Raw genomic sequence first — 6,080 nt, forward strand, 5'->3', positions numbered from 1 at the left:
CAGTCACCAGGTCACACTTTTCACCTTGTTTGTTGTGTGATGTTGTGTGTTTGTTGTTTAACGCCGCACACAGCAATATTCCAGCTGAATGACGGCGTTCTGTAAATAATCAAGTCTGAACCAGACAATCCAGTGATTGGTATAAACATAGACAGACAGACAGACAGACAAATTTATCCGGTACTTCAGGCCACCGGCGCATAATACAATGTAAATTTACTGTATATATATTTGCATGCTGAGTAGATTTAATAATGATTCATCGTTCAACACTATGTTTCCGTTCGAATGTTCATGACTTGGAAGAGAAATTTACCGAAGCTTTTTATAATTTGTTCGTTTTCAGCTGACAGAAGTCTTATAAAATTCTCAATAGAGGGAGGGGCAACGAGACGCTTGGGAAAAGAGTTTCTTCTTGCCCTAGAATACTGGTCACAAATCATAAGAACATGCAATTCATCTTCAACATGGTTATGTCCCTTTGAAAAACAGAATGTGCAGACACGTTCATTAAATGGGGTGTTGTTTTCACAACCCAGCAAAGCAAGTCTGAAATTATTACACAGGAACATGGCTATAAGTCTACGTTGGTAAGAGGACATATCACAAGTAATATATGATTCCACATTTAGTGATGACTTGAACTGTGAGTAGTAATTGCATTTCGTTGATGATGTCAGGGAAAAGTGCCAATATTGAGTGAGGCAGTCCTAAACTCTTCGTTTAAAATCTGTCATGAAATGTTGAATATTACAAATGCTTAGCCAAACAAAACCAAATCCAAACTGGAATAAAATCATTCTAATATGTGATGCCCATGTAATTTTACCATTATCATCAAGAGATTTTAGTATATAAAAGGCTTGGATGGGTAGCCTGTGTTGTTCCATCTGAATTAGTCTGCACCAGTGCTTGACTGCTCTTGACATGTAGTTATACTGTAGGGGGGATCCTACCACAGTCTCCTAGAACCATGTTGTTATTGGTGAACTTCTTAACTTTCGAAAAGGATTTGCAGAATCTTTTATGGACACTCTCAATAGTGTTAAAGTAAACATCGATCCACGCAATTGGGATATGTTGACATACATCAACCAAGTCAGCGAGCCTGACCACCCGATCACGTTAGACTCCTCTTACAATAGGACAGTCGCCTTTCTGCGGATTCCAGGTTAAAATAGGTCCTCAGTCTGAAAATACTGACATGATTAGCATTATATATAATATCACAGTTAAGATATGTACAAGAGTGCGTGAGTGAGTATGGTTTTACGCCGCATTTAGCAATATTCTAGCAATATCACGGCGCGGGACACCAGAAATGGGCTTCACACATTGTACCCATGTCGGGAAACGAACCCGGATATTCGGCGTGACGAGCGAACGCTTTAACCACCAGGCTACCTGACCGCGATTTATGTAAGAGATAAAGTACCCAAACAGTGGGTGAGTTGAGTGTCAGCTTAATGTGGGAGGAAAGCCCGAAGTAATGCAGGTCTCAGACGTTTACCACTTCGGTGAAACCCTAGAGCACGGGTATGGTGCTGACAAACCTAGAATCATAATCGGGTTAAACCGGGATTCGAACCCACAATCATAGGTTTTTGGCGTGCCCAAGGGACGCAACTCTGCACAGCGACTTGCATCTTCCCGAGGCAAAGGAGTTAACTGACTATTAAAGTCCAGTTTCCACCCTTGCCGAACTAGGCTGGTATTATGGAGTTACGTTTTGTCTGGACTAACGAGTCTATACATAGTCCAATCAAAATCGCGCACCGAAATCAAAATCCGGTTCGTAAACTGTCGTGCAGATTTCGATCGATTGCAGGGTTTGCAAAGCACGTGCATCGCCAATTCGTTGTCAGCAGATATTTTCCAAATCCTTTCATGTTTTTAATCAAGGTGCTCGCGTGATTTGATGCTTTTCGCGATGTAAGACCCGTTTTATCACAATATTGATCTTGATTATCGATCAGATCGTCCTGACCGGGCGCCACCATTGTGTGTGAAGCAAACGCAAGTGGTACGAGAGGTGGAATCTGATTGGTCCATAGGAAAGGCTTAGAAGGGACATAATTGGTAATAGCCACTGGTGGCGCAACGATCGAGCCCACTAATTCCAGCCCAGTTCGGCAAGGGTGGAAACTGGACTTTTAAAGTCAGTTAACTCTCTTGCCTCGGGAAGATGAGCGACTTGCGGCGCCTTCGACGACTGGGCCACCCGTGTCCCCAGTACCCAAACATAGAGAAGCAGCAGGTAATAGCTGACATAGGAGGTCCTAGTCTAACATCTAGATTCTGAAATTAACAAATTGTACAGAAAAAAACAGTTGCTAAATGATCTAAATAAAATTTAATTAAAGGAAGAATTGAAGTAATCTGGATTTGCCCATGATTATAGACATATATAATGGATATATTTATTTATGGGTCTGCATGACAGACAAGGAGCTCCCATTTAACAATATTGAAATATCACTATCAGGGACTAGATAGTTTTCAGAAATTTCAGTTATCCTAATTAACATTAGTTGCTTTACAGTTTAATCATATGAATATCCTAGGAAGGAGTGTGGACCGTTTTCAAAAGCTCTTGAGGATTTTTCTAGACCAGAGGTTTTTGTGTTTATTTGCATGAAAGACATTACTATGCTGACATGTATCTAAGCCAATGACAATGACGTATAACGTAGGAATTTATCAAGTATTCTATACCAAGTGAACCTGACAGGCAAATAAGTAAAACAGGTTATTTTGACCCTCCCCGGTTACCCATCCCCCCGGTTACCTGACCCTACCGTTATTACCTGACCCTACCCGGTTATCCATCCCCCTATTACTTGACCCTCCCCGGTTACCCACCCCCCTGTTACCTGACCCTACCGTTATTACCTGACCCTACCCGGTTATCCATCCCCCTATTACTTGACCCTCCCCGGTTACCCACCCCCCTGTTACCTGACCCTAACGTTATTACCTGAACCTACCCGGTTACCCATCCCCTTATTACCTGACCCTACCCAGTTACCCCACCCCCTATTACCTGACCCTACCCGGTTACCAAACCCCCTATTACCTGACCCTACCCCGTTACCCAAACCCTATTACCTGACCCTACCCTTATTTCCTGAACCTACCCGGTTACCCATCCCCCTGTTACCTGACCCTAACGTTATTACCTGAACCTACCCGGTTACCCAACCCCCTATTACCTGACCCTACCCCGTTACCCCACCCGCTATTACCTGACCCTATCCAGTTACCCCACCCGCTATTACCTGACCCTATCCAGTTACCCCACCCCCTATTACCTGACCCTACCCGGTTACCAAACCCCCTATTACCTGACCCTACCCCGTTACCCCACCCCCTATTACCTGACCCTACCCTTATTTCCTGAACCTACCCGGTTACCCAACCCCCTATTACCTGACCCAACCCTTATTACCTGACCCTACCCAGTTACCCCACCCGCTATTACCTGACCCTACCCAGTTACCCTACCCCCTATTACCTGACACTACCCAGGTACCCGCTGTAGGTGTCAAGGGATAGGTACAAAATGTCCGATAAGGAATTGTTTGCCAAAAAGTATTTACGTGCACTATAAAACAATACGGTTTTGCTTTGACGGAAGCTTTATCTTTATTCAAATATATATAGGCCTATAAGTCAGAAGGAATGCGTGAATAGTCCCGTCCGAAAGAAATATGAACATTTGTGACCTGCTGCTCTGGGAGTTCACGGAGTTCTGGGTATTTTTTTGTCATTAAACAATATATCATGTGATTAACCATGGGTCCGGGTAGTGCTATGGGTACCCAGGTCCTACTCATTACCCACCCGACCCCAGTACCCGAGTTACCCGTCCCAGCCCTACTGCATACTAGGGGCCAAATATGGGCCTCTGATAACCCTTTTACTAGTTATAATACAATCAATGAATGAATGAAAGTTCTGTCAAAAAGAATATCTTGCCTTTGAACAGAATCTGCGAAACCGAAATCAAAATCAACCGTAGATGTTGGCCCATAGTCTTGAGTGTCGCCCGTCAAATCACCGACATTGGTCACCTGCGATGAGAGCTGGAGTTTATACAGAGAAGGTTGGTTGGTTTATTGTTTTACGCCGCACTCAGCAATATTCCAGCTATATGACAGCGGTCTGTAAGAAATCGAGTCTGGACAAGACAATCCAGTGATTGACATCATGAGCATCGATCCACGCAATTGGGATCGATGACATGCATCAACCAAGTCAGAGAGCCTGAACACCCGATCCCGTTTGTCGTCTTTTACGACAAGCTTAGTCGCTTTTTACGGCAAGCATGGGTTCCTGAAGACCTATTCTACCCCGGATCTTCACGGGTCTATACAGAGAAGGATTTCAGCTCTCCGACGCAGTGTCGTCTACCGCTAAAATTAATTAACCGTCCTTGTGATAATTTTCTTATGTGTTAGGTGGGATAATTACATTACTTCCACGCAGTTTGAATAAATAATAACTCGACGACAAGTTATACGTACAAAGATAACATGAACTCCACAAAAATCCAAATTGCGTAGATCGATGCGCATGATCACTAGATTGTCTGGTTCAGACTTGATTATTTACAGGCCGCTGGCATATATTGCTGAGTCAGGAGTAAACAACAAACAAACAAATAATGGGCATTTCACATCACTGTCATCAACTGTATCAGTCATATCACAACGGGACAAGTCAACCTTGTCCTCCCACTAAGCTTGTCGTATAAGACGACTAACGGGATCGGGTGGTCAGGCTCGCTGACTTGGTTGATGCATGCCATCGATCCCAATTGCGTGGGTCGATGCTCATGATATTGATCACTGGATTGTCTGGTTCAGACTCGATTATTTACAGACAACCGTCATATAGCTGGCATATTGCTGAGTGCGGCGTTAAACAACAAACCAACCAACCAACTTTGATGAAAAATGGGTGTCTACTCAACCAAAACCTTTAGGAAATTACTCCCCAGAAGATCGACATTTCATTCACATACCACTGCCATGTTCGTATGTTTTCATTTGCTCTCAATTGCGTGGATCGATGCTCATGATATCAATCACTTGATTGTCTGGTTCAGACTAGATAATTTACAGACCGCCGTCATATAGCTGGAATATTGCTGAGTGCGGCGTTAAACAAAAAAACAACCAACCAACCAACCAACCTTGTCCAAGGAAAGGACACAGTGACTAGCATGATATGGCATCTTGAAATGAAAGATTTTAAATGATATGTAATAGATAAGTGTTACAGGCATACAGTCCAACATGCTCATGCCTCGGTGTCAAAGATAAAGGCTTTGCCCACGAAATACTCTGTATTGATGAGGATGGCCATATTGCAGTGGAGACCTATTTTTTTAGGATGTGATTACTTTTTTTCAAGCAGATGAGTTTTTCGTATATACAAAATAACGAACCGCGTTTTTTTTTTCTAAAACACACTTCTCACCAAAAATAAAGGTTCCACCACTTTTTACTTACCTGTGAAGATCCGGGTTAGAATAGGTCTTCGGCAACCCATGCTTTCAATAACAGTTGACTATGCTTGTCGTAAGAAGTGACAAACGGGATCGGGTGGTCAGGCTCGCTGACTTGGTTGATGCATGACATATTTTCCCAATTGCGTGGACCGATGCTCATAATTTCAATCACTGGATTGTCTGGTCCATACTCGATTATTTACAGACCGTCATATAGCTGGAATATTGCTGATAGACTATGGGTGCGGCGTATAACAATGTTGTCTAACGTAAAGAAACAGGTGGACTCTCTCTGTAAAATGAAATATTGTTAAAAAAACGAAGAAATGTTCTTTGAAAGACCTGATAAAATCCAGCTTTAATTTTGAACCATCACTAAAACAATAAGGGGCATAACTCTTACTCCGTATTACGTCACACGAACATTGCAAGTCGTAGCCTTTATCGGGAGTGTCGCATCATACAGGAAATACCTAAAGTGGGTCATATCCGGAGCTGTTTGTCAGAATTAGAACTGGGATATAAATTGAAATCTGGGAGTGCAGGCTGTTAAAGTTAACACACG

This window comes from Haliotis cracherodii, unplaced genomic scaffold (genome assembly GCF_022045235.1).
Source record: "Haliotis cracherodii isolate W230 unplaced genomic scaffold, xgHalCrac1.p SCAF_12, whole genome shotgun sequence".
In the NCBI taxonomy this organism is placed as follows: Eukaryota; Metazoa; Mollusca; class Gastropoda; order Lepetellida; family Haliotidae; genus Haliotis; species Haliotis cracherodii.